This window comes from Bactrocera oleae, chromosome 3, assembly GCF_042242935.1.
Source record: "Bactrocera oleae isolate idBacOlea1 chromosome 3, idBacOlea1, whole genome shotgun sequence".
Classification (NCBI taxonomy): Eukaryota; Metazoa; Arthropoda; class Insecta; order Diptera; family Tephritidae; genus Bactrocera; species Bactrocera oleae.
Genome location: NC_091537.1, coordinates 45,772,501 through 45,797,989, shown reverse-complemented (window position 1 = coordinate 45,797,989; position 25,489 = coordinate 45,772,501). Strand labels below are relative to the sequence as shown.

General features: G+C 37.8%; 1 non-coding gene and 1 pseudogene across 1 annotated transcript in view; one reads left to right on the top strand and one right to left on the bottom strand.

Annotated features, from left to right (window-relative positions):
- Positions 1-1,920: 1,920 nt before the first annotated feature.
- LOC118681307 (uncharacterized) lies at positions 1,921-4,421 on the bottom strand (annotated as a pseudogene).
- A 344-nt stretch (positions 4,422-4,765) lies between these two features.
- The window catches only part of LOC106621913 (uncharacterized), a 63,220-nt gene continuing 42,496 nt past the window's right edge, over positions 4,766-25,489 (top strand). Inside the window, exons 1-2 of the transcript XR_011395214.1 lie at positions 4,766-4,950; positions 5,006-5,129. This is a non-coding gene — a transcript (uncharacterized protein). The remainder of the gene's footprint in view (positions 4,951-5,005; positions 5,130-25,489) is intronic.

The window sequence follows — 25,489 nt, the reverse complement described above, 5'->3', positions numbered from 1 at the left end:
GTTGGAAGAGGAGGAAGCATGTGAACCAGGATCTTCACAGTATGAAGAGCAAGAAGCTTGTATACCAGCACAAGTGTCTTCGCAGTCGGAAGAACTGAACGGGCGCATGCCAGCGCAGGTGTCCTCACAGGGTAAGAGGGTCCTCACAGTCGAAAGAGCTGGAACTGCGTATGTCAGGGCAGGTGTTCTCACAGTTGAAAGAGGAGGAAGCGCGTGAACCAGTAAAAGGTTCCTCACAGTTAGAAGAGCAAGAAGCTCGGATACCAGCACAAGTGTCCTTACAGTTGGAAGAGCAGGAAGCGTGTATACCCTCACCGGTGGAAGATCAGCATAAAATTGAACCTAAAACGGATGACTCTGTGCAAGAGTGCAATGTACAACGATTGGAGAAATAACTACAGGAAGGCCAGTCACAAAATCATATTGGGCAGAACGGAGCAGTTTAAAGTTAGTGTATGGCTGCTTGCATCGAGTATGGAAAAGCAAAAATAAGCAACCCTTCCGAGTACTTATGGTTGTTCCAAGGGTTGGAATTCCTGATGTTCTTAACGTGCAGTACAAATGTCCAAGAGGACGGCACTTGAGAGACATGAAATCCTTGGAGCATTTGAAGCAAAGGTTTTATTGGACTGGTTGTCAATCAGCTATAGAAAGGATTGCAAAATATGCTGAGAACATTGTAGCTAAAGGATCAAGGTCCAGGAGTCATGGGCAGATGAAACAGCACAATTCGCGTGCGCCAGTTGAGAAAATAGGCGTGTATGAAGATGGTCCATTCCCCACCAATAAATTAGGAAATAGTCATGTTTTGGTAGTCAAGGACCATTTCAATGAATGGCCACAAGTATACACAATTCCTAACCAAGAGACTGAACCAGTGGCGGAGGCATTCATCAACAAGTGGGTAACGAGATTCGGTGTTCCAATGGAGTTACGTTCTGATCAAGAATGGAGTCTCGAGTCAGCTTTAAGTCAAGGGATGTACCAGAAACTGAGTATCCGGAAAACGGATGGAATAAACTCCAAGAAGAGAAGGGCGGCTAACGATGTCAGCACCAGCCTAGAAGAGGAGATGGGGGACATAAAAGCTTTGTGTTTGGTATCACAAATATGTCTAATCGGGACGATCAGACTTAGGTGGAGGGCAGTGTGACGAACATAGATGATTGAACAAAATCGAATGAACGATCAACTGCCAGAAGCAACTAGTTAGCGAATTCGTAGTTGCCAGAATGTTCTAGAAGCAATGTTTTGTTACAGATTTACTATATAAGGCCTGCCGGATTGTGCAGCAAACACAGTTCTAGTTAGAGTGTTGTCGTGATATATATAGTAAATCTTTAACTGTCAATTTATATTTATATAGTAAATCTTTAACTGTCAATTTATCGTCCTTTTGATATTTTCTGGTATTCGTGTTCGCTGCATTATTTAACCAGATCCCATAACTTGGAGAACAAGCGTGTAACTATTTAGCAGCGCTGCCACTGAATATGATTAGTGCGATAATGAAATAACCCTGTTCAGTTGTTGGACAAAGAAAAGCATTGAATTCGAAATGGACCATTCCTCTAAGTGATGGACCAATGACTCACGAAAAAAAAGGTCTAAATGGACAAATTCGGGATCCGTGCTTGAAACTTGTTACCTAACCGTAAAATCGAATGTCAAGAATCGATTCTTGATCGATTTAGGAATTCTACTTGAAAAAGCGATTATTTTATGAAATACCTCATTCTCGAGTAGAATCGCGAACGAGTATGCTATCGCTACTGTGGTGATATCCAGCTACATCAGTTGTGGTCAGTTATCGATTTCTGTTTTTATGTCATGGGAAAGAACCCTACAAGAATGGAAATAATAATGAAAACTTTCAAGAACATTTTCGAAACAAAAGATTATTATATATTTATTGCACATAATGATTATAATTATAATATAAAAAAATAAGTTAAAGCTTCAAGTTATAATTTTAAAACATTATACGGCAACACACTGTAGCAGATTTCTGTCATTTGGACGTTTTAGTAGAGAATATTGGTTGGCAACCCGTTCAAAGTGTGACTTTAGTAGCAGAATATTGGTTGGCAACCCGTACCAAGTGTGATTTTAGTAGTTGAATTTTCGAGGCAACCCGTACCAAGTGGGATATTTTTGTGTACACATTAGTGAAAATCTTAGGATTGGTTACTTGTACCTTTATTAGGGATGTGCAAATGAAAAAATATATCGATAATATTTGAAAGTATGGATATAGATCGTGTAAAATATCGATATTTTGTTATTTCGATACTTATCTATATGTATATCGAAATATTTGCACATTGTCAAAGTTAGTGTAGTAGGTATCGAAAATTGAATACGAATTGGTAGTCATGTAGTTTTATTTATTCAAAACATTACAATATAATCATTTAGTCAAACCAATAAATGTCAGATATCGACATGAGAAGCACTCTCTGTTTTTTGTGCGCCCCTGTCAATCTGCTTCTATTGTCTGGCACTGCCAAGTTAATAACAGACGCAAGCCTTTCTGACTACACGGAAGATGCTTGGCATATTAGGTATTTTAAAGCGATATTAGAAAGAACCGGCGTCAAATGTCGACAACTCACCCAAAACTTTATTGGATCTGATTTCCTATCCAGTAATGGTTGGTCCAGATACTGCTTAAGTTCATTGGGTATAGAGCCAGCCCTTGGAACCTCTTGCGCAGATACGCTAACATTTAAAAGTTTCTCATGCCTGGACCAGATAGAAGACTCGGTCTCGCTCTGTTCTGATGCGTTTATTTGTGCAGGTCTTGTTTCTGGGAACGTTGCCCTCTACGCCTGTGTTCTGCACGAATGTCATCGCTTATTTTAGAAATTGCGTGTGCCACGTCAATTGGAGACGTGAAGTGGATTCGCTTAAAGCGAGGGTCCAAAATGGTAGAAACTGAAAAAAAAGGATTTTTTTCTACTGAAGTCAGTTTATCTTCGATTTTTTTAAGCAAGGCCTGTTGTATAGTTATTCCTAAAGTGGTCGATGGTGTAGCTTGATCTGTTACTTGACGAAGTAAATTTAAAACAGGAATGGTTAGACTCGCTGTCACGTAGTTTGCACCGCTGATTTCTTCCGTGCCTTCTTTGAACGGACCAAGAAGGCCAATGAGATCGCGTATAATATGGAGTTGCGACGTGGTGATCATGTCTGGTGTATTTCTACCAGTTTTCGTAGCCATCAACCACAAGGTTCAAACAATGAGCCATGCAGGGAATTCTGTGATTATAAGCTAAGAAAAATCGCACTGCTGTCACTATATTTGCACCTCCATCAGTGGTAATGGATACTATTTTATCCTTGTCAATATTAAACTCTTCACAGATTTCTTCCCAGCATTCTTTGATGTACTGTCCCGTAGGACCCTAAAAAAGGCGTTCATATATTTTTACATTGTATTATAAACAATTGTGGAGGTAAGATAATGTTGATCTTATGAATTTCAACGTAGATCAAATAAATATACTTGTGATAGTTTCTGTGCACATAGATTTATATTCTGAAGAACAGGCGATCCATTTAAGGTGTCAATGAAGTGAACCGTCACTACTAGAAAACTCCTTGTAGAATTAGTAATTGTGAGTACTGGTGAAACTTAAAAAAGTTAACTCATTTAGAGTTTTTATAATAACCTCCTTTGTAGTGCTGTATCTGTTTTCTATCAACTGTGTTACCTGAAATAAATGATAAATAGTAGTTGTTTAGTTTAACATTGATCTGAATTTGTATAATGTCAATTAAAATATATTTTATTAAATAACTTCTTTTATTATTAGTATGGTGTAGTTTTAATTCTTCATCTCATAGAATGGATGGAACTTTCTATTATGCGGGCGTTAACCAAGCATTACAGTGTTAAAATTATTATTGTTATTATTATAATTATTATTTTAAAAATAGAAACCTTTTTTCTACAGGGCATTTTAAAAAGAGGACAAGCGGTTCGACAAACATTCACAAAAGATAAACTCATACTTTCATAACCTAAAAAAAATATTATAGTATTGAATTGAAATATTGATATACTTCCATCTACACTGTTACTACTGTTCTCATTGCCTACTGAGTCTACTGACATAGCATCTTCGAGTTCTGGTTCATTCTCATTGCCAGATTTTGTTGACTTCTGCATGTTAAGTAATTGCAAATAAGCAAAATGGTGTTTTACTTTGAGATGGGTAACTAAATTTGTGGTATTCCCGCTTGTTTTATATGACTTGTTGCACAAATTGTTCGTCACGGGTTCTTGGTTATTCTTTTTTTTAAAGATTTTCCACACTGCCGACATTGCCGATGGATGTGGATAGCAAAAACAAAACCAATACAATTATATTCACACAATCCACTCACTCATACGTCTACCCACATAACTACAGACTTCGCTGTCTAACCTCAGTAAAATTGATTTTTATGAATGACAACACTCCGAACCTATACCGATTTACTTACTCATTCATTCATTCATTGCTCTCTTTTTAGGTCGCGTTCGCAAACAAGTTAAATTCCTTCGGTAAAGGGTAAAGTGAAGGATAGCTTTATGCAAAACATTAATGTGTGACTGAAATAGTAATTAATTAATAATTGACTTGGATTTTAAACGCGGCCCTAATCGAGAATTGAAGTCGAAGAGGAGTTCATAAAAAAAATCGAATTTGATATCCGGAAAAAATATCGAATATCGATATATCAATATTTAAAATATCTACCATAATTATCGATTATTTATTGAAAATATATCGATATTTTTTACCCAAGCCTAACCTTTATACAATGGAAAGAACATTTACTTCTGATAAAATTATATATTGTTAATATGATTCGCAATTTTCGAAATGTTTTCTGTGCTTATCGACACGCAATGCTGTGTCAACGTGAAAAAGCTGTACAAGGGATTCGAAGGAGCCATGTGTAAACTATTGTTTAATAAATTTATTTAGCTTAATATTACGTAAATATATTTCAGAGTGTCGTACAGAGAGGTTCCATTGAAGCAATCTGCAATTACTAAAGTTGGTGCTGAAATTGTTGGAGCTGCAATGTGGTGGTGGATTTTGTGGCATTTGTGGCACGAATCTGAGCATATTACGGTAATTACTAGTCTATCTACATATATTAACAAATAATTTGTAAAATATTGGGACAAATTTTAGAATACCATCCCCTAATTTCGAAGTTAAAATAGGGAAGGGGTAAATGAGAAAGTTCTTTAGAATGGGAGTATTTATATTTTATTGATGCTAATTTATAGTTTTTAAGTTATCTGTATGCTTGCGAATAATTAATTACTAAAACTCGGGGGAAAAATCTTTTGCTTATGCCGGAATGTGAAAAATTGGTTGAACCGGATCATTTTATGTTGTTGGTGTTGTTGTAGCGACAGAATTCTGCCGAGTTGACAGTCTTTGGCCGGAATAAATGCGCGTCCGTTCCGGTTATGTAGACTCGACTGTCGTATGAACTGTTTTTATGTTGTATATTGGTGATGACCGGTTAGGTATCTCAATGAAACTTATAGAACAACTTTTTTTTTTGATAAGAACAGGCGTTTTTACCGTGACCCGACCGTCATAAGCCAATAACTAAATCGTTGACAAATAAAACGAGCTTACAGCCCTATTCAATTGCTTACAATTTCCTTATAGATTTGTGCTGTCTGAAAGCAACCCTTACAATACCAACAGTTGTGTTTGTTTTGGTAAATTATATAATAGTATCTCCTCGGGGTTAAAAAGGGTATGTACGGATATAAAAGGTTCTCCAGATTAAGAAGATATAGTTGCCGTAGAATTAGGATTTTTGAGATATTTGTATATAAAATTCAAAAATTCAACTATACGTTTTATAATGGAATTTACTCTAATATTTTTAACTTTTATATCAACTTACACTTCACTAATTCGTTTTGACATATTTAAATGGTGCAAAAATAACTATAATTCAATATTTAACACTAGAACTATCAAGATTTACCATATCCCTATTTCAAATAGGTCTATTTGAAAATTATAAACGAAAAACAAAATAATCTATATATAAAAATCATAACATTATCGTAAAATATTAAATTGGAATAAAGATGAAATGGTATAAATAAATGATGCAATCGGTCATTTTGACGTCAACTCGGCAAATTCTGCCGCTACAACAATAACAACAACCACCGGTTGGTAGTTCTAACGTTAGTAATATACGTTCAACACAGTAACAAGAGGGTTGTTGGTAATCAGTGTTACCTTATCTACATATTTGCAAAGGAACCAAAAGAAAATAAATACAGAGATATCATTTTGAAATTTTCATCAAAAATCTATAAAAATATATATGTATTATACAAAAATTAGGCACATCGTACAACTACATCCTATAGCTCCCATAGTAACAGTGAGTAATGGATCGATCGATTTTTTTTATTTTAAGGGTACCGGGGTGGTCTTACTAATAATAATACGATACAAAAGTATATTCGCATTGATTGTTGGCACTCAAGGCATACACAAATACACTGAAAAAGAAAGGCATGGATGAATCGGGGGGAAACGCAACTAAAAAACAAGTAAGGAAGGGCTAAGTTCGGATGTAACCGAACATTTTATATTCTCGCAAAATCAAATGGTATACTCGTTTGAGATTTCTTTGTGGATTGACTGATATTTTCGGTAGAAGGTCAACTATAGGCACTGGGGTCCACATATTTAGTACTTAGGGGTTTGAACAGTTTTGGTTCGATTTAGACAATTTTTGGCCGCAAGGTGGCATACTTTAATTGCATTATTCAGGCAAAGTTTTACCCCGATATAATCATTGTTACCTGTTTTGCATAGTGGAAAGTGAAAGAATCAGATGGAATTGAAAATGGTGTTACATGGGAAGTAAGCGTGGTTGTAGTCCGATTTCGCCCATTTTCGCACTATGACATAGAAACATGAAAAGAAGCTATAATAACAATTCACTGGAAACAAATGTTTTTAGCATCTCTATCGATGGTGCGAAAATGGGTGAAATCGGATGACAGCGCCGCCCACTTGTTGTTGTTGTTGTTGTTGTTGTAACGGTTACCTAATCCCCGTTTGGGTGATAAATTCTAGATTCGTTGTTGTCGAGGTCATCTAACGGAAGGCCCAGGAAACGAGCTGTTTCGACGGGGTCGGACCATAGGGCGAGGGGTGTTAGATGAGTGGGGTTTGTTGGGCATGCAAAGAGGTGGTTAATGTCATGCGGAGACTCATTGCATGTAGGACATGTGTTTGGTATGACAGGGTCTATTCTGGATAGGTAGGAGGTTAACCTGCTACAGTATCCAGAACGAAGTTGCGCGAGGGTCACTCTAGATTCGCGAGGCAACTCGAGCTCTGTGTATGCTATGGGTGGTGGTTTGACTCGTATTACGCCATTCACTGAGAGGGAGTCGGTGATGGTGTTAATGGCTCCACTGTGAATGGCGGTCAGTGCCTGTTTGAAGTTAGTTGCGTCCGAAGTCTGGTCGGCGTACTGTCTAATGTCGTCGACGTAGTCAAGGAAGGACCTCTTGATGTTCCTAGGAGGCGGCTCTGCTACAAGCAGGCGACTGCAGGGGTGGTTTCTACGAAAACATCCCAGCAGAAACTGCTTGGAGAGGAGCTCGTTATGTTCCTTAACCGGAAGCATACGGGCCTCACTATCTAGGTGTTCGATTGGAGACATCAGGAGCCATCCCGTGATAGTCCGGAGTGCAGTGTTTTGACAGGTCTGAAGCTTCTTCTTCTGCGTGTCACTGCATCCAGGCGACCATATTGCGGCTGCATTATTAAGGACCGGCCGGCCGATTGCCTTGTATGTTGCCAACAACGTTTCTTTGTCTTTTCCCCATGAGCTGCCGGCAAGCGACCTGAGGAGTTTGTTGCGGCTCTGTACTTTGGCAGTTATTGAAGTCGTATGAGGAGTGAAAGAGCACAGACTGTCCAAAGTGACGCCTAAAATTTTAGGGTTATTTACTGTCGGAATTTTTGTGCCATCGACTGAAATGTTCAGGTCCAGTCTGTACTCCTTCGTCCAATTTGTGAAGATGGTCGCTGTGGACTTGGTGGGGGAGAGTGTTAGGTTCCTTGCAGAGAAGAAGCGAGAAAGATCGGAGAGGTAGCCGTTTACCTTTGAACACATGCCATCGATTCCATTGCCCGACGTCAATATCGTACAGTCATCAGCGTACGAGGTCATTGAAATTCCCGCTGGTGGCTGGGGGAGTTTTGAAATAAAGAAATTAAACAGTAGCGGGGAGAGGACACCGCCCTGCGGAACCCCCTGTTAAATTTTCCTGAGTTTGGAGTTTTGACCTCGAAACAGTACGGATGAATGCCGACCGTTCAGGTAGTTCATAGTCCACCGCTTCAGCCGTGGAGGTCCTATCTTGGCCTCTCGACTGGAGTGGCAGCGCAGTGCCCGAACATGGTGCAGGTTGCACAGCCGTTAAGGCAGATGTCGCATTATTGCGTTGACAGCATGGGGCCACGTAACCCGTGGTCCACTCCCTGTGTGTCTTACGGCCTGAACAGGTCTTAAGATGGCTCCATCCATTGCATGTATTGCACCTAACCGAGGTGGAATTTGGATGGAGCCTTTTTGCGCATACGCAGCAGTAGAATTCCTCGGGGCCCGGGTTGGACTCGATGCCAGCACGGGTCAGGAGGATACGGAGCAACCCTGCTGCTAGGCGTTGCTCCAATGACGACAAACTTAATCTAAAACTTACCGATCCAAACAGGGTTAGATCGCCGAAATAACAGCCCTTGGCCGGATAAAATCCGGGTCAATTCCGGTATCGCAGAACCGGCTGTTGTGGGAATTGTGGGCCCCGCCCACTTTATTGGGATCTGCTTAACCGATTTCAACCAAATTTGATACATAATATTCCTCTCATATTTTTATGTTATAATACGAAAATTAGCGAAATCGGATTACAATCACGCCTATTTCACATATAACATCATTTTAAATTTTATCTGATTTTTTCAATTTCCAGTATGCAAATCAAGCAACAATGATTATATCGGCGTAAAACTTGGCGTGAATAATGCGTTTAAAGTATGCCACCTTGTGACCAAAAATTATCTAAATTGAACCAAAACTGTTCAAGCCCCTAGGTACTGAATATGTGAACCCCAGTGCCTTTAGTTGACTTTTTATCGAAAATATCAGTCAACATAGAACAAGGCGGCAAGATCCACAAAGAAATCTAACACGAGTATACCATTTGACTTTGCGGCAGTATAAAATATTCGATTACATCCGAACTTAGCCCTTTCTTACTTGTTTTTCGTTAATTTTGTAGCATAAAATAAATACCTAACTTCAAAATCCATTAAAAATAATTTAAATTCGTAAACGTAATAATTCGCCTGACCACTTTGAATTTCGCTTTTGTTAAAAAATGATCAAAACTTCAATTCTATTTTTTTAAACGTCCTGTTAGATTTCCAGAAAAACCCAGTTTGCCTTTAAGAAGTTTGGACATTTTAGAGACAATTTGATTACTTTTTCGCTTTTTTAAACATGATTTTTTTATTTTTGGCTTATAAGCGAAACCAATGCAATGGAAGGAAGTAAATAACATTAGTTTTTCGTGTAGAATTCCTTTCTGTATTGGTGGCCTTCCCCCCAGTCGGTCCAACAACGGGGTGTCTTCCATTCTTGGATGCGCTACAAAAAAACAATAGTCCTGGTAAGTCCAACACTAGGATTTATCAAGTGATTGGATTATGCGTTACTCACCACACGATTATGAATTTTGTATTGACGGCAAAATCCTTCTTTTTATTTATTTATATTAGTTTTCAAAATATGGTAACACTTAATTTTTGTTTAGCATGCAACCATTTTGTTATTGTATGAATAAAAGTTATTTTTCACTTTTTAATGCAAATCAAATGTGTAGAAACGAAGTAGTGAAGTTTAGTGGATATAAAAGTTAAAAACATAGGTGTAAAATTCATTATAAATTAAAGAAACAAGCACTTTAAATTGTTTATTTTTTTAAGTCTAAATTCAAATATCTTAAAAACAGCAGCAACAATATATTTATATTTTCCTAATCTGGAGAACTTCCTCTTTACATACATACAACTTTTAACCCCAAATTCGGAAGATGCTATTCTATATCTCAGCCGTTTGTTTTACCTTATTTCAATATTTATACATTGAACATGGTATATTTAGTTTGCCACGATATTTGTGACATCCAAAAGGAAACGTCAGATACCCTATTAAGTATATAATATATATAAGGTTGTCAAATATCTCCCTTTCGCTTTTTTGTCTTTTGAATTTCGCGGCTATGTACAAAGCGCTACAGAGCTCGTATCTGGCAACACTATACATAATTTGAAAGGTCTTGACATAACCTACAAAACAACGCTATGCATGATTAGTTTGGATATTGCGTTCAACAGTTATAGACGTGTAAACATGGAGTTCACTAACGCCGAAATTCGCGCGATTTTAAAGTTTTCCTTCGTTAAAGGCAAATCCGCTAGAGAAACATTCCGTGAGATTAATGGTGTTTTGGGGGAAACGACACCATGGATAAGCCAGCCGGCGGAAGACCTGTGACGACAAATACCGATCAAATCATGGAATACATCGAGTTAGACCGGCATATGGCATCTCGTGACATCGCCCAGGAGATGGGAGTTAGTCACCAAACCATTTTGAACCATCTGCAGAAGGCTGGATACAAAAAAAAGTTTGATGTTTGGGTGCCGCATAATTTGACGCAAAAAAACCTTCTGGACCGAATCAACGCCTGCGATATGCTGCTGAAACGGAACGAACTCGTCCCATTCGTGAAGCGGATGGTGACTGGTGACGAAAAATGGATCACATACGACAATATCAAGCGAAAACGGTCGTGGTCGAAGGCCGGTAAATCGTCCCAAACAGTGGCCAAGCCGGGATCGACGGCCAGGAAGGTTTTGCTGTGTGTTTGGTGGGATTGGAAGGGAATCATCCACTATGAGCTGCTCCCATATCGCCAGACGCTTAATTCTACCATCTACTGCGAACAACTGGACCGCTTGAAGCAGGCGATCGACCAGAAGCGTCCAGAATTGGCCAACAGGAGGGGTGTAGTGTTCCACCAGGACAACGCCAGACCACACACTTCGTTGATGACTCGTCAGAAGCTACGGGAGCTCGGATGGGAGGTTTTATCGCATCCACCATATAGCCCGGACGTAGCGCCAAATGATTACCACCTGTTCCTGTCCATGGCGAATGCCCTTGGTGGTGTGAAGTTGAACTCAAAAGAGGCTTGTGAAAAGTGGCTGTCCGAATTCTTCGCAAATAAGGAGGGGGGCTTCTACGAGGAAGGTGTTATGAAGTTGCCGTCTAGATGGAAACAGATCATCGAACAAAACGGCGCATATTTTAACTAAATCCGATCACTGTAACACTTTTTATAAATCATTGAATGAAGAGCAAACAAGCGGAGGAAGGGAGATATTTTACAACCTTATATGTAAATGATCAGCGTGACGAGCTGAGCCAATTTTGCCATGTCCGTCTGTCGGTCCGCTTGTATATATGCGACTAGTCCCTTAGTTTTTGAAATATCGATATGAAATTTGCATCCGTACTTTTCTCACCAACAAGCTGTTCATTTGACAGCCGATCGGACCACCGTTGCATTAAACTGCTATAAATTATATTTTTGGTTTCACTGAGTATTTATTATTTAATTATCTTCTTACATATAAAAATGAAAAACTATTTCGTTATGTACTCGCAGAACTTCCGAACCATAGCACGGAAAGACGTGAAAATTTGCATAGTCATCCGTTTATTCCTGCAGAAGGTCTTAACGGAGGACCCTTTTTTTTGCAAAATCACGATTCGATTTTGCAATTACATTCGATGAATGTTAAATAAAACTTTACCATATAATTAGACGTAGATCGTGTGACGCGCCCTCTTCTACTCTCGTTCTGCACCGTTATACACAGTAACTACTATGTACAGTCGGTAAGTTATAGGTAAGGCACGTCGCTGATTAACATTACTCCTCACTTATTATATACATTACAATCGATTCCTGATTAGATTTTAATCGCAAGCGATCTCGATTGTGCTCTGTTATTATTGATTTCATTTGTTTGTTGTTGTTGTTGTAGCGATTATCTAGATTCTGCTTGAGGGAAAGTAATAAGTTAGCTATTGTTGTTGTTGTTTTAATGGTTACCTAGTCCCCGCTTGTGTGATAAGTTATAGTTTGGTAGTCGTCGGGAGGCCCAATTCCATACGAATTAAGCTACCAGCTTAACGTGCTGGCCTAATAATATCAACTACTATCTCCCATATACCTAATATAAGATTTTCAAACTTCTGGTTGTCTTTATACCGTATATATCGGTCAATGTCGATTTTTTTTATAGGAAAAAAGAGGAGAAGGCGCGAGCTCTTGGCTCTTACTGCTAGCAAATATTTATTCCGTCTTTTTGCTCACAACGCCATCTATTGGTTCGTTCAACGAACAAATAATATCGATATTGTGGTTTAATTCGATTATGTTCAGACTTCACAGACTTTGCATATTTAGGGTTAGAGTGTTGGCTGTTATTCTTGTTATTGTATTGAGCTAACGTTCTCGCGTTCAAGATTTAAAATAGTAATTCGAAAAAAACTGTAACTGGAAGCTCAACGCGATTATGCTTCTATATTAAATGATTGTGTTTTTATATTAATGAGTAAGTATGTCAATCGAAAACTTTAATTCATTGGCTATAAACTATCATTTTCACTCTGTAGCTGTAAAGTGAAAAATGAGTTCTTTACGTGAAGATTCCAAAGAAATAAATAATACTAAACCAACTGATGTTGATTTGGACATTACACCTCCAAAAAAAATTTGCAAAAACTAGCAATACTTAAAATAATTATAGTCATTCTTTTTAAAAGTACGATAATTTCGTTTCATGTACGATAATTCTACGCTACTGGTACAATAATCGCCTCACTTCAAGAAGTGAACACTGCACATATCACGAGTCAACAAAAACAACATTTTTTGTTGGGTTTCTGTTTTCATGCTTAAATTCTGATTCTAGATATTGAAAAACACTACAATTTTAATTTTTAGCTTTTAAAAATTAGCTATTGCCTTATACGAATGGGTCTGATTTGCACATACGAACATAAAAGTAATGGGAAAATTTTAGAATACCGTACCAGGACTTCGGTGTATAGAGGATGTTCTGCAGATCAAGTATATATATAGATGTAGCCGTAGAAAACTTATAGTAATTTCTTTTTTTTTAATAAAGTGGACTCACTGAATGCCACGGTCAACATTTGAAGTGTCTTGCAGCACTTTATTAATTTTTAACGAAAAATTAATACATATTCCTTCATCCATTTCTTTCATGAGTCAAAAGTCGAAATTGGCTTCTAATGCAGGCACATAATAAACATATGTGATATAACAACCTTTTTGAAGCCTTCGACGAATGGTTCTTGCGCTAACTTCGGTACCGACATCTTCAAATAACCAGTTTTATGTCCTCAGCAGTTTTGAAGCGATCCCTCAAGCTGCTCCATTCTATCTTCCCTTGAACTTTTCTTATTCTTTGCTCCAGAGCCAGTTTTTTTCTTAAGAGACCTGGTTCTATCGAAATTTTTTAGAAATTCTCCGATGGAGGACTTGCGGAAGCCAACTCTTTTATTAATTTCCTGAATAGTCAGATTTTTATTTCGCAAAATCAAAATATTGCTCTTTTGCATTTAGGTCATAATTTTTTAATTCGTCTTATTTAACTTTTAACGAAGCACGAGCATCTAGTCCAACCCGGGCCCTGAGGAATTCTTTTGCTGCATATGCGCTAAAAGGTTCCATCTAAACTCCACCTCAGTTAGGTGCATTACATGCAATGGATGGATCCATTTTAAGACCTGCTCACGCCTTAAGACCCATAGGGGTGCTGCCCCTATGCTGCCAACGCACTACTGCGACACCTGCCTCAACGGCTGTGCAATCTGCACCATGTTCGCGCATTGCGCCGCCACTTCAGTCGAGTGGCCAAGAAAGGACCTCAACGGCCCTAAGGAGCTCAAGGCAGCGTGACTCCCAGTCTGACCAACCCTCTAACTTAAACCTGATCCAATCCTCGTGCGAGAACCACTCAGCAACTCCTGGTTCCTCGCGCAGTTTGTTCCGTGTGTCACACCGTAATACGCCGGAACGTCACATCAGTCAAGTGCAATTCTTGCACTGGCTGGTGTCACTTTCTGTCGTGTTCCGGCCTGGGCACCAGATGTGAGTGGAGTGTGTCGTATGTTGCCCCATGCAGTAGGAGTCTGCCCCCGCAATCCTATTTAGTGGTGTCGCCAAACAACACCACAGTGCGACAACCGCCCATGCGGATATTACAGCTGCAACAACCACCACCTACACGTACCTCTCTCAAGCCCAGGATCACAACCGGACACACGCAACAAATGCGAATTCTACAATTTAACTGGAACGGACTCCAGAATAAGATCGAGGAGATAGCTGCATATATGAGCCGGAAACGCGTATCGATAGCTGCGGTCCAAGAAACCAAGCTAGACAGCCGCTTAGATCTTCTGAGTTGTGGAGGTTTCAACGTTTTGCGTAAGTTTCACGAGCGAGATAATGGTGGAGGCCTAGCCTTCATATTGCATAACACCGTGCAATATCGTTTAATCGATGGTGACATCGACCGCGGGACACTACCCTTGAATGTCAGGGTATAGCTGTCCGGTCAGGCGATGTCGAGCTCGAGATATTTAATATATACATCCCCCCAGTTACATGTTGCTCAACAGGATATCACCCGAACATAGGTGCGCTACTTCGTGGTGAAAACTGTTTGGTGCTAGGTGACTTTAACGCGCACCACGATCTTTGGCACTCCTGCGTGTCAAACGTCGTAGAGGGATGGAGCTGGCGGAACAGATAGACGATTCGACATTCTGCACAATCAATGACGAAGCCCCCACCAGAATTATGGGCACCTGTAATAGCTCGCCTGATATTACCATCGCTAGCGGTTGTCTGATAAATTGCATAACCTGGCGCCCTATGCCTATGCTAACTCTCGTATCAGACCATCTGTCCATAATTATCTCGATCGAGAAACCTCCCGACTTTATTTCTGTGAACAACCGCACCTTTATTAACTGTAACGTCGGCTTTATAGAATTTACTGAGAGCACCTTTAACGCGTCAATTCCGCAAGGTGATCACTGCTGCTACTGCTCGCTTCATACCGTCTGAAAGAATCGCGGAACCCCGCCCTAATTTCCCAGCCGAAGCAGCTGTATTAGCAAACGAGCGCGACACCTTACGCCATGCCGATCCTTGTGATCCCCGAATAAGGGATCTCAATTTGGAGATTTGGCAAATGGTAAATCAACATAAGCAGACAAAATGGATAGAGCACCTGAAGTCCTGCAATATCTCCACCGGTGTGAGTAAGCTTTGGACTACTGTCAAGGCCTTGTCTAATCCGAGAAAACATGACGACCGGGTTGAAATTCAATTCGATGGCCATGCCTCCTCGGACCCGAAGAAGTGCGCGAGCTATTTTAGCCGGTAGTTTACACTGCACCCTTCGACCGACAAGGCCAAACGATGTGTTACCCGACGGCTGCGCAAAATGCCAACAAACTGCGCACCACTTACTTTCACCGGTGGGGAGGTTCAGAGTGTCATCAAAAAGGCCAAATCGTCTGAATCCATTAGCCCTGACGGAATAAGCATGCTGATGCTAAAACATCTAGGCTCGACGGGAGTAAGCTATCTCACCAAGGTGCTCAACTTGTCGATGTCTACTCTTCAAATACCCGATGTGTGGAAAGTCGGAAGAGTGATCCCACTACTGAAACCTGGGAAACCCGCCAACAAAGGGGAGTCCTATCGCCCAATAACTCTCCTTTCCCCAGTAGTGAAGACACTTAAGGCCTTGCTACGCCCGACGTTCACTCACCACCTGAGTCTAGCAGACCATCAGCATGTCTTCCGAAAAGTGCACAGCACCACGACAGCACTTATCGTCATAAATGCCTAGATAATTCCAGAAGCCACCCTGCGGTAGGCCGATTCTCGTAGCGTTGGATCTGTCAAAAGCTTTTGACACAGTCAATCACACAACGCTGAGGACCTAGAACAATCAACGTTCCTTCCAGGGCTGAAGCGGTGGACCATAAACTACCTGAGCGGTCGGCATTCATCCGTACTCTTTCGAAACCAAAACTCCAAACTTATAACAATTAAACAGGGGGTTCAACAGGGCGGTGCCCTTTCCCCACTACTGTTTAATTTCTACATTTCGAAATTCCCCCATCCACCAGAGGGAATTTCCATAATCTTGTACGCTGATGACTGCACGATATTGACGTCGAGCAATAGAATCGATGGCATGTGCTCAAAAGTAAACAGCTACCTTTCCGACCTTTCTTGCTTCTTCTCTACAAGGAGTCTGACACTCTCCCCCACTAAATCCACAGCGACCATCTTCACAAGTTGGACGAAGGAATACAGACTGGACCTGAACATTTCAGTCGATGGCACAAAAATTCCGACAGTTAATAACCCTAAAATTTTAGGCGTAACATTGGACAGTCTGTGCTCCTTCACTCCTCACAATACCCCGATAACTGCTAAAGTACAGAGCCGCAAAAAAATCCTCAAATCGCTTGCCGTCAGCTCTTGGGAAAAATACAAAGAAGCGTTGATGGCAACATACAAGGCAATCGGCCGGCCGGTCCTAAACTATGCATCATCAATATGGTCGCCTGGATGTAGTGCAACGCAGACGAAGAAGCTTCAGACTTGTCAGAGCACTGCACTCCGGACTATCACGGGATGTCTCTTGATCTCCCCAATAGAACACCTGCACAGTGAGGCCCTTATGCTTCCAGATAAGGAACATAATGAGCTCCTCTCCAAGCAGTTTCTGCGAAAACACCCCTGCAGTCGTCTGCTTGAAGCGGAACCGCCTCCTAGGAACAAACAGCATGTTAAACTCCTACTTATCCAGAATAAACCCCGACATTCCAAATATATGTCCTGTGTGCAATGAGTCTCCGCATGATACTAACCACCTCGAAACAGCTTGTTTCTTGGGCCTAACGTTAGATAACCTCGACGACAACCAAACTATAACTTATCATCCAAGCGGGGACTAGATAACCGTTACAACAGCAACAACAACGTTACTTGCTTATCGACCTGCTATATTTTTTCATATTCGTATCTTGATTTAATAGATTCCCATACCAAATTGAAATTATCGTCATTTAGTGCGAACTTTTTTACTATGATGCCTGCTTGACTTTTTGTTTTGTCATTTATAGAATGTAATAATTAAGGTATTCTTGGCTTAACCTCTTTTGCTTAAACTGATTGACTTTAAATGTTGAATTTTATAAAGCTATAAGCTTAAAAAATTTTTATGAAATATACATTTTCTTTATGTTGAATTTAAATTATAATTACTACAGAAAGACTCGGCGTATTTAGATGTAATATTATTTAAATTAATGGTTATTTTATTAATGTTACAATATTAAGAACAGTTAAATAAGCGAATTTTTATTTAACGCTACATTTTTGTAATTGTTGAAAAACCAAAAAAACTAGTCATTAAACATACATACTTATGCGCAAAATAATTTTCTTCTCAAATATACAAATTATATCCATACGACTTACATATTTTTCTGTCAGGGGTATTTGAGCATTGAAATATTGAAATATACTTATTATATGTATTTTATTGCTTTTTGCTTTTCCCTCCTATTGTTGTGATATAGGGTTATATATATAATATATAAATGATCAGGATAAAGAGACGAGTTGAATTCCGGCTGACTGTTTGTACGTCTGTACAAGCTGTAACTTGAGTAAAAATTGAGACATCTTTATGAAACTTGGTACACATATTTCTTGGTACCGCAATAAATAAAGTACTAAACACCCTAGAGACAGTAATCTTTATCTCTGGGATGGTATGAGAAGGCTTTATAGAAACCGTGTTCAAATTTAGACAGTGGGCGTGCCGCCTACTTTTAGGTGAAACTACATATCTTGGGATCTGCTACACCGATTTCAATCAAATTCGGTACATAACATTGTTCTCATATTTCTATGTTATAGTGCGAAAATAGGCGATGGGCGGAACACAATCACACCTATTTCCCATATAACACAATTTTAAATTCCATCTGATTCTTTCACTTTCCACCATGCACATCAAGCAACAATGATTGTATCGAGGCAAAACTTTGCATGAATAGTGCCTTTGAGTTGATCGACTTTATTACCAAAAATTGTATAAATCGGGCTAAAATCAATTGGACTAAAATCGGTCAATCTGTAAGATATGTTATAGAAATTCAAAGCGAATCCTTTTCTGATAATAATATGCCTGTATGCCAAAAATGGTTTGTATCGGGTCAATAATTCCTTTAGCCCCCATATACCTAATAGAATGATTTTCGAACTACCGGCTGTCTTTATATAGCATATTTCAGCAAATATGTAAGATACCTTAGTAAAATTTACTGGAAGTATAATATTGAATATACTATAGTTTAATGCCGAAAATAGGTGAAATTGGTTCACAAATTACCCAAACTGTCTTATACTACATACTTGTAACTTGATTTTCTTTGTTCTAAAAACCGTATGCACCTGAAGGTATTTCGCTGGCTTTGATCCTGGGAAGTTGCAAGAGTATGAAATATCTCTTTAATAATTCCAGTTTTTTTGCTTCAACATGTACACGTGGTCCTACCCCGAATGGAGTGAAGCACCCCCATATCATGACTGATGATCCACCATGTTTCACAGTTTTATTTTGTATATCGTGGGTTTAATTCTTGTAGTGGTGGTCGCCTGATTTGGATTTATCTCTAAACCACTAGATACCAGAATTTTGAGTCCTTTTGCTGGTGCCCTCTTGCAAACGCTAGCCTTTGTTTGATGTTCTTCTTTGGTACGTTTGGTTTGCGTCGTGCAATTCGCCCATTTAGGGAGTTTTTATGCAATCTACATCGGACTATCTATGCTGATACATTTGCACCTTGCTTATGCTCCATTTGGGCTCTAATTCATGTGATGTCAAAAAAGGATCCACCTGGCTCATCCGTACTATTTGCTTATGTTCATTATATGTTGTATTTCTCGGTTTTTTATGGGCCAAACTTTCATCGCGTCTTTCCTAAAACATTGCATAGTATTCTTAACCCTTCCCAAAAAAAGTCAAATAATCCGTTACTTTCGAAAAAATTGTGTACTTGTGGTAACATATCCATATGATCTTTCGTTCTAACGGAGCTGAGCTCTTACTGACCAATATTTATAAAATTACCAAAAACGTATTTAAATTAGTGAAGACAATACACTTTTCACTTTTCACTTTGTGAGCACGCGCTACCAGACCAACTGCGAAACAACTTAAATTTTTTCTTAAAAATATATTCTTTGTGGCTCTTTTACCGTAGGTGCCTTTCAGCACGGCTCGAAGGGCCATATGTTTACTCATTTAGCTATATTCCACGATTCCTGATAGGAAATAAACCAACACTTTTCAATATAGGTTTCACGAAAAACTTTCAATATTTAAATACACTTTATTTTGTATTTTTAAATATTTCTTTTATAAACTTTAGATATAAGTTTAGGTACGATTTGCTCCTTTAATTTGCAAATCCACTTTATTCGTTTGATTTACTTAAAGTCCACAGTTTTCACAGTTTTTTGTTATAATTTCCACTTCATTTCATTGAAGGGAACACGTGACGATACTGCTGCTGACATGGACCGCTACTGAAACGTTTTTGGTGCTTGAATGTGAATCGAAAAGAAGGGCCGTTTTCCGATCAGTTTGGTCCTTTTAAGGTCTGCTCGGTTGGTGCTGGGTAATGGATGATGAGTTGTGTGTGGTGTCCTCGTGAGTGGGAGGTCGGATGTTAAGGGGGAGGTATAATTCATTTAGCCATTTGGTTAAACCTTATATCCCTAATATAATCAATTCCGATCTTCGGGTTGACGTTTTGATCATCAACTCAATATATTACAGTACGTTCAAAAACTAACGCTTTTGTTTTCCAAGGGATATGTAGCCTTTATTAAGAAACCAGCTGTCTTCGATTGGTCATATCTCTGCTCGCTTCTGCTCTCTTGTCAAAAAATTTCCATGAAAATGCAACAAAAAAGCTATCGAGTTTAATTATAGAAAAAACATTGTTTTGTTATAGCTGGCGTTTATTTAATACTTGCTCCAATATCCCGTTTTGTCTATTATAACCTGACATCTTTGATGACAACTTGAAACAAAATTTGGCTCATATTCCATAGGAAGCGACCTCCAGGTATGTTGGAAGAGAAGAATGAAAAATTTTGTTAATTTTCCATTGGTCTACTCCTATGTTTCGGATCATTGTCTTTTGCAATATCCAATCATGGTTATTTTTGCTGGAAAGCATTTCGGCTGACTTCAGTAAACCCTATTTATACAATTTTATTATTCCAACGGCGTTTAGGTTTTTGTGAACCACCTTAAAACCACTAATTCTTGAGCAGAAAAGCATCCATAAACATTCACTATTTTGAGGTGCTTAACACTCTTTTGAATAAATGTTTGTCCTTTTCTTAGCCAAACACGTCTTAAGGGGTTGAACAATACATAAGTCGACACATATGTAAATATTACATTGCTCTAATCACGGTTGATATTTTTCTGAGCCCAATGCAACTTTTTTTCAATGTGTGTTTTTGTAAGTAGGGGGCACTGCTGTCGTTGTTGCCAGATTTCTGAAGTCTGTACTATATTGTACTTAGAGATACATATATTTATATTCATTTTAGATGTCACATAATTCCTCCCTTTTGCAAAATTTAATCACGAATTCAGCCTATTTTTGCAAATATTGCACATACGATAAATTGCAAAGTTTTAAGCATGTAGTGATTAACTTTGGAACTACTTACGATAATAGATAAAATGCGGCTGGTTTTAACTTATAAAAGAATAACATTTATATATTTATGTAAGCGAGTTCTTTATTTGTATAATGTCACATTTGGAGGTCGTTAATCGAAAAAATTATAGCCTAATACAAGCGAATGGCGAGTGGAGTGGGAGATAAAATAAATGTTTAGTATAAAAGCATGAGAAAGATAAAGAAAAATAGAGATTAAGAAGTTTAAGTGTTGGAAAGCGTATGGAATATGTTGCGTAAAGTATGGAAAATAAATTAATACCTAACACCTCCATCCTTTTTGCGTCTCTGCAAATTCTTGGTATACATTTTTAATTCATAACAAAAAAATTTCTTAAATTAATTTATAATCGTTATTTTTACATTTTTATATTTTTAATATTTTTTAATAATTTTTCATAAATTTTTTTTTTGTTTGGAACATTGTGTAAAATTCTCGAATTACATAATTGGTTCACTCTTAAGAAATTTACTTCTCTGAAAATTCTTGGTATAACATTTTAAATTCATATTTCAAAAATTTCTTAAATTAATCTTTGATCGTGTTTTAAGATTTTTTTTTAAATATTTATTAATTTTTCATAACATTTTAAAATTTGTTATTACACTTTAATTGCGTTTTATAGTATTTTGTTCTCGTTTTATTTGATGTGTCCACCACATAATCACCATGACCCATATAGGTATATATCTAATTGTTGGTATTTAGGTTTATTCTTTGCAATTAGTCTGTTAATTACTACGTCACCCAACTGAGTTGACTCTGATGCCTTTTTTGGTTAAGCTGAAAAATTTTTTTTAATTTTTTGTTCTTTGTTTTTTCTAGATAAATTCTAAATCGATCCTGTGTCATAATTTTTATACTCTCGCAACATGTTGCTACAGAGATATAGGGTTATATATATACACATGATCAGGATGAAGAGACGAGGTGAAATCCGGGTGATTGTCTGTCCGTCCGTCCGTGCAAGCTGTAACCTGAGTAAAAATTGAGATATCTTCATGAAACTTGGTACCGTAAGACGGTTGGAATTGCAGATGGACGTAATCGGACCACTGCCACGCCCACAAAACGCCATTAATCAAAAACAATTAAATTGCCATAACTAAGCTCCGCAATAAGATACAAGACTGTTATTTGATACAAAGGATCACATTAGGGAGAAGCATCTGGAGTTAAAATTTTTTTTTAAAGTGGGCGTGGTCCAGCCCCTAAATAATTTAATGTGCATATCTTCTAAACCGCTAAAGCTATAATAACCAAATTCACTGGAAGCAAATGTTTTTAGCACCCCTATTGACGGCGCGATAAACCAAGCACTAAACACGCCAGAGATATTGAATTTTATTTCTGGGATGGTATGAGATGAGTTTATAGGAACCGCGTTCAAAATTAGTCATTGCAAACTCATATCTTGGGATCTGCTTAACCGATTTCAACCAAATTCGGTGCATAATTGTACTTTTCATATTTCTATGTTATAGTGCGAAAATGGGCGAAATCGGACTACAACCACGCCTATTCCGCATATAACACCATTTTCAATTCCATCTGATTCTTTCACTTTCCACTATGCATATCAAGCAACAATGATGATATCGGGGTAAAACTTTGCGTGACCAAAAATTGTCTAAATCGAACCAAAACTGTTCAAGCCCCTAAGTACTAAATATGTGGACCCCAGAGCCTATAGTTGTCCTTCTACCGAAAATATCAGTCAATCCACAAAGAAATCTGAAACGAGTATACCATTTGACTTTGCGAGAGTATATAATGTTCGGTTATATCCGAACTTAGCCCTTTCTTGCTTGTTATTTATAACATCAATCGGCCTCATTCTTGTTGTTTAATGTATTGTGTTATTATAAAATTAACTGTTAAATATTGTGAACTGTTTTTCTCTTAAGTCTTCTGTCTTATTGCTTTTATATGCCTATATTATTCTCAAATGATCATTTAATGTACCGTGTAGGCGTTCGATGTCAAAGTTACCCGTTTTGTGCCATGGGGTGTGTACATGAATCGCAAGTTTTTCCTCTTCCAAAAATAATTTAACTGCGATGTGCAATATGCAGTGTTCGTTATCAATCATCAGTTTTCGCATTTTGCCTAAAATTTTATACGGTGCTTCAAAGCTGCCAAGATCGCTGGTGTTTCTGTTTGATAAGTGTAGTTAGTATTTCATTTTTGTCCGTGATTTCAATTAGTTTTATTTTTGTTTTATATAATGTTAAATCTTTGAGTTGAAAATTTTGAGTATACATACATGTTTCGGAATTTAAGAAAAAGTTCGTCGTGTCACAAAAATGCATATTAGACATTTTTCTACCAGTACTTCTCCCATTATTTCCATAAATTTGATTTTTACTGTTACAACAATATGTCATTGACACTTTTTGTGTACAATTTTTACAAGATATTTTTCGGTTTCACCAAAATTAAGATAGACTTGATTTTTGTAATAGTTAACCGATTTTTCTGTAATAAAAATGTATTTTAAGTTATCCTCTTGTGCCATGTGAACTGTCTTGTCCGTGGACCATGTCTACCTGTTCTCCACTATTATCGTTTTGAGTATTTTCATTATTAAATACGATTGCGGCTTTGCAATTCTCATTCTTTATGTATTTGCTTAAACTATTTGCTACCGTGTTGTCTTTACCTTTACCTATAAATAATATCAAAATCGTACTCGTTAAGAAACAATTTTCCAGCTCTGCAGTTTCATGTTAGGTTTTTTAACTGATTCACTTATAACTAAATTTTTTAATGATTTTCATTATGAAGTCAGTATGTTCTATAACATAAAAAAGTACAATATCGTCCAAGTATACCACACAAATTTTATAAACGTAGTCTCTTAAAACATGATTTATTAGTTTATGAAGCGTCACGGGAGCTCTTTTTAACCCAAAGGGCATACGATTAAACTCGTAGTGGAATTGGAAATTTGTGGTCGATCGTCTGTTCGTTTAACTTTCTGTCACCTATTACAATACTCCACTTTTGTTCGCCACTATTGTCAATAAACTTTGGTACGACCCATAAAGGTCAATTATAAGGACTGTTGCTCGGAACAATTATATTATACATTTGTCTGTCTATTTCGGAATCTATAAGTTTGGCATAAAATGGCAAATCTTTCTTAGTTCTAATCCTATGTTGTATTTTACTAGTAGACGGTAAATTGCTTCCTTCTTCATAATATATGTCTCGATAATTGTTCAGCACCTTTTTTAATGTCGCTTCATCCCCTAAATTTAAATGTTTTGTAATTGTGCTATTAATTGCACTGTCACGTAATTTATTTTGACAAAAAAATATCTTCAAATTTAAATTTTCACAAAAATAAATCGGTAGTTGCATGTTGCATTTATACTTTCACTGTTAACGTCAGGAAGTTTATTTTCATTAAAATACAACGCATTGTTCGACCAACACAAAAGTGTTGCTAGTTTATTATAGAAAGTCTTAATTGAAGAATCCCATCGACATCCCCTTATCTTATCGATTTGTTCATCAACTGAACTTTTCTCGATGAAAGTCGATTAAAAATTCTCTAATTAATCACCTATTATCTATATTTCCGTTCATTACGAGGGACCTTCTTGACTCCAAAAAATTTGAACTGAACATATGTCGTTACAGGTGGAGTGGGAGATAAAATAAATGTTCAGTATAAACGGATAAGGAGAAATAGAGATTGAGAAAGTTAAGTGTTGGAAAGCGTATGGAATATGATGCGTAACTTAAAGTGTGGGGAATAAATGGATATATTATAACAATATAATATACTAGCTGACCCGGCGAACTTCGTACTGCCATAGCGTAGCTTTGATGCACTACTTTATTTTTTATAGCTGACAGTTGTCCTACCTTAGGTATGAGTACCTATTCAATTTAAACTGGAATCTATTATATCCTTCATATAAAAATGAATCCCTATTTCCCTGGTCTCGCCATAACTGAGAAGGACTTTACTAATTTCATAATTTTATTAAATAAAAAAAAATATATATTTTTTCATAATAGTGTTTATTCCACAGGGTTTCATAATTCCACTTACATGTATACAAATCGCTACCGAACAACTTGGCATTTTGAAGTAAACACTGAGCTCAACACCACGCGCGCTCTAGAATGCAACTAATAGCTTTATTTGAATTGATGTTAGTTTTGCACATACATATGTATAAGGAGTTCTCACGGTTACGCCCACATAGTGCCTCTATACCCTTCACTGCTCTGAGGTTTATTCTAATTCTTTTTGATAAACAATATTTTTATACTCTAGCAACTTGTTGCTACAGAGTATAATAGGTTTGTTCACCTAACGGTTGTTTGTATCACCTAAAACTAATCGAGTTAGATATAGGGTTATATATAAGGTTGGCCGTTATTTCCCTTCCGCTTTTTGCTCTTCATTCAATGCTTTATAAAAAGTGTTACAGT